Source organism: Peromyscus leucopus, chromosome X (genome assembly GCF_004664715.2).
Source record: "Peromyscus leucopus breed LL Stock chromosome X, UCI_PerLeu_2.1, whole genome shotgun sequence".
In the NCBI taxonomy this organism is placed as follows: Eukaryota; Metazoa; Chordata; class Mammalia; order Rodentia; family Cricetidae; genus Peromyscus; species Peromyscus leucopus.
Genome location: NC_051083.1, coordinates 4,751,239 through 4,760,491, shown reverse-complemented (window position 1 = coordinate 4,760,491; position 9,253 = coordinate 4,751,239).

Genomic DNA, 9,253 nt, shown 5'->3' with positions numbered 1-9,253 from the left:
CTTAAGCATAAACTCACTCAACATTGCACATTTTTACAAACTCACATATTAACATCTACTTATTTATACTTTAAGGAAACTATAGAACTACTTTAGCAAATATATTTCTTATTAATTCTTATATACTTATATTCATTCCATCTTATTTCTTATTTAAACTTACATTTACAACTAACATCTTACAAGCTTATTACTACATGTCTTAAGACTACCTTAGATACTTCTTACAAGCTTATATTCTTAAAGGAACTCTATAGATCTATTTTACAAACTTATATAGGCTACCATTAGCATATATCTAACTTAGCAAACACCTAAAGATTTCTTAACACAGATCTAACAAGACAGAATTTTTACAAACTCACATATCTTATATTTGTCTTTGTACTTCTTACTCTTAATTATTATCACCATCTCTATCAGAAAGATTCTCTTAACTAGACAGGAAGTACGTACATCATTTCTAAAGTCTACAGTTTATAGTCAGCTTTGTTATAAAGCACTGGGATTTAGTGAGTGTTGTCATTATAGAGTTGTGATACTTGTTGCTAGGGGGCTGTAACATTCTCAGGACAAAGCCACACCCCAAAGTTGCGAATCGGCCTTTTTGAACCGGCAGAGATGCACTGTCAGCGGTAGACAGTTTTTAACTAGAGGCTGTCCCTTCACCCAAATTCATAATAGTTCCCCTAAGAACTTAATTCAGACAAACGTTTCTATCACAGCAGTACTTTTGGTTTGCTCTACCAAAAAACTTCACCTCACGCTGAGGGTGAAATTACCGTATTTAGCTGCTGTAAAGCTCTTCACCAAAAACTGCACAGCTACTAGGTGATATTTTAAGGATTTTAAAGTGACTTGTTTGCTCTTATATGTAGCTTTTTGCCATCCAACTACCGTAAAAACTTTGCACAGCTATTAGGGTAAATAAGGCATTTTACCAACAGAGCCCAAAACCATGAAGCACTTAGATCCATATCCTTTCAATTTTTCATTGGAACTGACACTTAAACTCTTAGACGATTTTCCTCCTTATTCTTTTAAAAGCTGTTTTTTAAGTTTACCATGAACGTATTTTCGAGCTGACAAAAGTGTTTGAGGGCAATTCCGCCATCTTTAGCGGAAAAACTACCTTTCCCAGAATGCATTTCCCTTATATCAGTCCATAATAACATCAGTCCCATATCAGTACCTTATTTCAGTCCCTTATATCATTTCCCATATTTCTTTTTGGGTTTGAGAGTCAACTGGTTCTCTTTTACCAGACTTGCTTACAAATTCTTGCCAGGGAGGTTTGAACAAAGTTTTTTGCATTTGCAACAGGAGATTTGAACAAGCATCTTACATTTTCAGCTATGGGATATTGGGAGGTTTCTGGTCTCTCCTCAGCTGGCTTCAACAGGTGTCTCTCCTTCATTTGACACTGGCCCTGGATCAGAACCACACCTACCTCGTTAGCCGGCATTGAGGCTGGCATTTCTGATAGCAACTTTCCCCGCGGCTTGTGTTTGTTTTAGCCAGTCAGTGAAAAACAAGATCACGTACAACAGCTTTTCCATAGCTCCTTCAGAGAGATTTTCTCCCACTGATCTTATTCTCATTTTGCTTGTTCCTTCCCCGCCAGATGCAGAGCTTCAGGTATCTGTCTGTGGCTCTGTTCCTCTGCTAGCTGCCTTTGGAGGTAGGGGCTTTTTTTTTCTCCCCCTGAATCTGCCTCAAACGCTAGCAGCTTTGTCAGGTCATATATTTTCTGGGGAGGATTATGTCCCTTCTCTGTTTCTTCAGTCTTTCTCCCTGACAGTATCCAGTTTGGTCTCAGTTTATCTCCTCTACCCTAGAAACAGTTTCCGACACTACAGTGGCGGCTTTCCCTGCTACTGAAGGTAGGAGCTTTTTGTCCATTTCTGTTTTCGGGGTCTGTGTGGTTTGTGTACAGACTGAAAATCTAACAAGAGATGTTTTTGCCATTTCTAAACTCCCATTAGGACAAGTGTTTTGCCTCATCAGGCCTTCACCTGGGCCAGTCCCCCAGTGGGTTGTGTTTGCTTGTCTGGGTGATCAAGGACAGAGCTTATGTCAGAGGCAATCACCCCTTAGGGCTACACTCCCTCATCTCATGGGAGTCAGTTGAAACAAAGCTTTTCTCAAAGAGGTGCTTTCTCTGACAGAAAGAAAGCTTTACTCCTGGATAGTTCTGTTCTGCCCTGGCTGGGTTCTTTCCCCAGACAGCGTTCTGACTCAGCAGCACGACTGCTTCAGACACAGTTCAGTTTTACTGTTTTCCCAGAAAGGTCCTTTTTCTAATAGGAAAGCTTTTCAGATTTCTTTTTGCAGTCGTGTACCTATCAACCCGGGACTTGTAGGAAAGCGCACAACTGTGCCGTTCCCACCGGCTTTAGCTTGCTTTGTTCATTAGCAATCTTCCCCTGGGTCCTGCACCTTCCTGCCTCAGCTCTGTGTTCCAGGAAGTTTACAACTGCAGGAACCCTAGTATCCCTGAAATGAACTCCAACTCAGAGACACTGGCCAGTCGCCTCTGGGTTTTTGGTCAGAAGCAAGAATACAATGCTAACAGTTTGCATTGCTTCAGGGGATCTTTGCATTAAGACAATTAGGAGCACCTTTTCATTCTGAAATGCTCAAACAAAACCCTTGTTGCCTCAGCTCTGCTGTAACTGAAAAGCTTGGCTTTTTTTCTTTTTTCAGGTCAAGTTTCCTGCTCTTTTGGGCTCTCTGTAGCTCTTCACCCACACTCTCCCAAGCGTTTCCCTCAGGGTACTCTGACCCACTGTTTTTTACTAGCTTGAAGAGACAGAGCTTAGAAGGGGTTTTTAGAAACTTGTTCCTGCCTCCTGCATTGCAGGGAGGATTGTTAAAGCTTGAAAGAGAACTTAGAGGTTTTGCTGTCTTAAGTTTGTTGTTTTCCCTTAGAGCTAATCACAGGTGGTCCCCATACTAATATCTTCAGGTGATTCTACTCTCGTCTTTCTGAGAGAAGGTTAGAGGCTTTAGTTTTTAAGTTTCTTAGGAGAGAAAGATTAAGGCTTTTTAGAGAGATTTTCTCCCCAAATTTTTCAAGAAAAGCTTTAGAGTTTAAGAGAAAGATTTTTCCCCCCCAGGAGAAAGACCAACTTTTCCCAAAAGTTCCCAACTTTAAACTTTGACTTCTTACACCCCCATTTTTGCCTCGGAGAAATTCCTTTCTCCTGCCACTTGGACTTAGCATTTCAGCTGTCCCCAGGTCAAAAGCTTCCATAGGAAACTTTTTCTTCCCCATAAGCTCAAAGAAGAGCTTTTTTGCTACCCGTAAAGCCCAAAGAAAGATTTTTTTCCCCAGTTTGCTTTCAAAGCCCCTAAAGTGAGAAAATTGAAGAGTTTTTCTGTCTAGTTGCCTTACTTATTTTTTCCTACACAATCTTACACTTTTAAGTTTTTCCTAAACTATATTTCTACCCTATACCTTATACTTATCACAGATAGAAATTGAGAAAGGGATAGAAGATAGAAAATTTTGACAGAAGAGAATTTCACTGCAGTATTGGACATCCTTCCAGTCTGCTTTCCTTTTCTCTCAAGGATAAAACCCCTGCCTCACCTATATATATATATATATTTTTTTTTTTTTCATAACACCGGCATGCCTTTCCACTGGCAGGGCTGACTCAGCACTTTCACCAAAAACTCTGTAATAAAACTATTATTTTCTTTATCTTTAGTCCCTATTACTTTGTCTTTAGTCCCTGTTCATTTATCTTTAGTCCCCCCTTTTTTGTCCCTTTTTTTCTTTAGTCCCTTTTTTTCTTTAGTCCCTTTTTTTCTTTAGTCCCTTTTTTTCTTTAGTCCCTGTTCATGGCGCCATTCTGTGGGGCATTTACCCACCACCCCCACAGCTTCCCAGAGTTTTCTTGAGTGCGATCAGCAGGAAATATTAGATAGAAGGATTTATAGCGGAGAATATCTCGGAGATAAACAGATAGAAAATAAAGGATAGCCTCGAGAGGGCCTGGAACCTATTCCAACGGGCCCCAACTATCTCTGGCCCAGGGTTTTTATAGAGACGCCAAGGGGTGGCAAAAAGACCTCCTCCCCCAGCACAGCCAAGTGCAGACCATCTCAGACACCTGCACTCAGGCCTGTGGTCCTGATCATCCTCTATTCGGACCTGCTGGGTAAAGCCACGAGGAACCCGAGAACGGGCTCCCACAGGTCCCTTGTGGCTTTATCCAGCAGGTCCACATAGAGGATGATTAGGACCACGGGCCTGAGTGCAGGTGTCTGAGATGGTCTGCACTTGGCTGTGCTGGGGGATGGTCTGTATGTCAAGTTGCTCTGATTGGTCAACAAATAAAACATTGATTGCCCCCTAGCTAGGCAGGAAGTATAGGCAGGACTAACAGAGAGGAGAAATAAAAGAACAGGAAGGCAGAATGAGTCACTGCCAGCCGCCACCCTGACAAGCAGCATGAAAGGATGCTGGTAAGCCACGAGCTGCGTGGTAGGGTATAGATTTGTGGAAATGGATTAATTTAAGCTATAAGATCAGTTAGCAAGAAGCCTGCCACGGCCATACAGTTTGTAAGCAATATAAGTCTCTGTGTTTACTTGGTTGGGTCTGAGCGGCTGTGGGACTGGTGGGTGACAAAGATTTGTCCTGACTGTGGGCAAGGCAGGAAAACTCTAGCTACACCCCCCCATTCCAAGCTCTTCCAGGGCAAAGACTCCCCCGGGGATTCAGCTCAACCTGGCAGATTCAGTCCAGGCAGGTCCAGTCCCCTCCTCCCAGGCTGAGCAAAGTATCCTTGCATAAGCCCCAGGTTCCAAACAGCCAGCTCATGAACTAAGGATAGGTCCCAGTCCCACTGCCTGGGTGCCTCCCAAACAGTTCAAGCTAATCAACAGTCTCACTTATCCAGAGGGCCTGATCCAGTTGGGGGCTCCTCAGCTATTGGTTCATAGTTCATTTGTTTCCATTAGTTTGGCTACTTGTCCCTGTGATTTTTCCAATCTTGGTCTCAACAATTCTCGCTCATACAATCCCTCTTCTTTCTTGCCAATTGGACTCCTGGAGCTCAACCTGGGGCCTGGCTGTGGATCTTTGTTTCTGCTTCCCTTAGTCATTGGATGAGATTTCTAGCATGACAGTTAGTGTGTTTGGCCATCCTATCACCAGACTAGGTCTGTTTGGGCTTTCTCTCTACCATTGCCAGTAGTCTATTATGGAGGTATCTTTGTGGGATTCTGTGGATCTGTCTAGCACTTTGCTTCTTCCTATTTCCATGTGGTCTTCATTTATCATGGTCTCTTATTCCTTGTTCTCCCTCTCTGTTCTTGACCCAGCTGGGATCTCCTGCTCCCCTAAGCTCTCTTTCCCTTAAACCTTGCCCTTTATCACCCCCACTCACGTCCAGGTTGTTCATGTAGATCTCATCTATTTCTCTGTCATTGGGCAATCCCTGTGTCTTTCTTGCGGTCCTTTTTTTCTAGGTAGCCTCCCTGGAGTTGTGAGTAGCAGTCTAGTCACCTTTGTTTTACATCTAGTATCCTCCTATGAGTGAATACATACCATGTTTTTGTGTTGGTATTTTGATGGGAATTGCATTGAATCTGTAGATTGCTTTTGGTAAGATTGCCATTTTTACTATGTTAATCCTGCCTATCCATGAGCATGGGAGAGCTTTCCATTTTCTGACATCTTCTTCAATTTCTTTTTTTTAGGGACATAAAGGTCTTGTCGTATAGGTCCTTCACTTGCTTGGTTAGTGTTACCCCAAGGTATTTTATATTATTTGTGGCTATTGTAAAGGTTTACGTATCTCTGATTTCCTTCTCAGCCTGTTTGTCAATTGTATATAGGAGGGCTACTGATTTTTTTCATTTCTTTTTTTTTTACTTTTATTTTTATTTTACAATACTATTCAGTTCTACATAACAGCCACAGATTCCCTTGTTCTCCCCTTCCTGCCCCCTCCCCTTCCCTCAGCCCACCCCCCATTCCCACCACCTCCAGATCAAGGCCACCCTCGAGGACTAAGATCAACCTGATAGACTCAGTCCAGGCAGGTCCAGTCCCCTCCTCTCAGATTGAGCCAAGCGTCCCTGTACAAGTCCCGGGTTTCAAACAGCTATCTCATGCAGTGAGCCCAGGACCTGGTACCACTGCCTAGATGCCTCCCAAACAGATCAAGCCAATCAACTGTCTCACCTATTCAGAGGGCCTGATCCAGTTGGGGGCCCTCAGCCTTTGGTTCATAGTTCATGTGTTTCCATTCGTTTGGCTATTTGTCCCTGTGCTTTATCCAACCTTGGTTTCAACAATTCTCGCTCATATCAACCCTCCTCTTTCTTGCTAATTAGACTCCTGGAGCTCCACCCGGGGCCTAGCCGTGGATGTCTGCATCCAGATTCCTCAGTCCTTGGATGGGGTTTCTGGCACAACTATTAGGGTGTTTGGCCATCCTATCACCAGAGTAGGTCAGTCCCGCTGTCTCTCGGCCATTGCCAGCAGTCTTTTGTCGGGGTATCTTTGTGGATTTCTGTAGGCCTCTATAGCACTTTGTTTCTTCCTTTTCTCATGTGGTCTTCATTTACCATGGTCTCCTATTCCTTGTTCTCCCTCTCTGTTCTTGATCCAGGTGGGAACTCCCGCTCTCGTTCCCTCGACCCTCGCGGTTCATTGCTCCTACTCATGTCCAGGCTGTTCATATAGATCTCATCCATTTCTCAGTCATTGGGTGATCCCCATGTCTTTCTTGGGGTCCTGTTTTCCAGGTAGCCTCACTGGTGATGTGAGTAGCAGTCCAGTCATCCTTGTTCCACATCTAGTATCCTCCTATGAGTGAGTACATACCATGTTTGTCTTTCTGAGTCTGGGTTACCTCACTCAGGATGATTTTTTTTTGATCCATCCATTTGCCTGCAAATCTCATGATATCATTGTTTTTCTCTGCTGAGTAGTATTCCATTGTGTATATGTGCCACAATTTATTTATTCATTCTTCAGTTGAAGGGCATCTAGGTTGTTTCCAGGTTTTGGCTATTACAAACAATGCTGATATAAACATAGCTGAGCAAGTGCTCTTGTGGTATGATTGAGCATTTCTTGAGCATATGCCCAAGCGTGGTATAGCTGGATCTTGGGGGAGATTGATTCCCAATTTTCTAAGAAAGCACCATATTGATTTCCAAAGTGGTTGTACAAGCTTGCATTCCCACCAGCAGTGGAGGAGAGTTCCCCGAGTTCCACATCCTCTCCAGCATAAAGTGTCCTCAGTGTTTTTGATCTTAGCCATTCTGACAGGCGTAAGGTGGTATCTCAGAGTTGTTTTGATTTGCATTTCCCTGATGATTAGAGATGTGGAGCAATTCCTTAAATGTCTTTCAGCCATTTGAGTTTCCTCTGTTGGGAATTCTCTGTTTAGTTCCATAGCCCATTTCTTAATTGGACTGTTGGTCATTTTGATGTCTAATTTCTTGAGTTCCTTATATATTCTGGATATCAGTCCTCTGTCAGATGTGGGGTTGGTGAAGATCTTTTCCCATTCTGTAGGCTGTTGCTTTGCCTTGTTGACTGTATTCTTTGCTCTACAAAAGCTTCTCATTTTCAAGAGGTCCCATTGATTGATTGTTTCTCTCAGTGCCTGTGCTACTGGTGTTATATTTAGGAAGTGATCTCCTATGCCATTGCATTCAAGACTACTTCCTACTTTCTCTTCTAACAGGTTCAGAGTAGCTGGATTTATGTTGAGGTCCTTGATCCACTTGGACTTAAGTTTTGTGCACAGTGACAGATATGGATCTATTTGCAGTCTTCTACATGTTGATATCCAGTTATGCCAGCACCATTTGTTGAAGATGCTTTCTTTTTTCCATTGTACACTTTTGGCTTCTTTGTCAAAAATTATATGTTCATAGATGTGTGGGTTAATGTCAGGGTCTTCACTTCGATTCCATTGGTCCACATGTCGGTTTTTATGCCAATACCAAGATGTTTTTATTACTGTAGCTCTATAGTAGAGCTTGAAGTCAGGGATTGTGATGCCTCCAGAGGTTGTTTTATTGTATAGGATTCTTTTGGCTATCCTGGGTTTTTTTGTTTTTCCATATGAAGTTGAGTATTATTCTTTCCAGGTCTGTGAAGAATTGTGTTGGTATTTTGATGGGGATTGCATTGAATCTGTAGATTGCTTTTGGTAAAATTGCCATTTTTACTATGTTGGTCCTGCCTATCCATGAACATGGGAGATCTTTGCATTTTCTGACATCTTCTTCAATTTCTTTTTTCAGGGACTTAAAGTTCTTGTCATATAGGTCCTTCACTTGCTTGGTTAGTGTTACCCCAAGGTATTTTATGTCATTTGTGGCTATTGTAAAGGGTGATGTATCTATAATTGTCTTCTCAGCTTCTTTGTCCATTGTATAGAGGAGGGCTACTGATTTTTTTGAGTTGATCTTGTATCCTGCTATGTTGCTGAAGGTGTTTATAAGCTTTATCAGTTCCTGGATGGAATCTTTGGGGTCACTCAAGTATACTATCATGTCATCTGCAAATAGGGAAAGCTTGACTTCTTCCTTTCCAATTTGTATCCCCTTAATCTCCTTATGTTGTCTTATTGCTCTGGCTAGAACTTCAAGTACTATATTGAATAAGTATGGGGAGAGTGGACAGCCTTGTTTCACTCCTGATTTTAGTGGAATTGCTTTGTGTTTCTCTCCATTTTATTTGATGTTGGCTGTTGGCTTGCTATAAATTGCCTTTATTATGTTTAGGTATGTTTCCTGTATTCCTGATCACTCAAAGACCTTTATCATGAAGGGGTGTTGGATTTTGTCAAATGCCTTTTCTGCATCTAGTGAGATGATCATGTGGTTTTTTTCTTTGAGTTTGTTTATATGGTGTATTTCATTGACGGACTTTCGTATGTTGAACCACCCTTGCATCCCTGGGATGAAGCCTACTTGATCATGGTAGATAATTGTTTTGATGTGTTCTTGGAGTCTGTTTGCCAGTATTTTATTGAGTATATTTGCATCAATGTTAATGAGTGAGATTGGTCTGTAGTTCTCTTTCTTTGTTACATCTTTGTGTGGTTTAGGAATCAGGGTAATTGTAGCCTCATAGAAAGAGTTTGGTAATATTCCTTCTGTTTCTATTGTGTGGAAGAATTTAAAGAGTATTGGTATTAACTCTTCTTTGGAGATCTGGTAGAATTCTGTGCTGAAACCATCTGGTCCTGGGCTTTTTTTTATTGGGAGA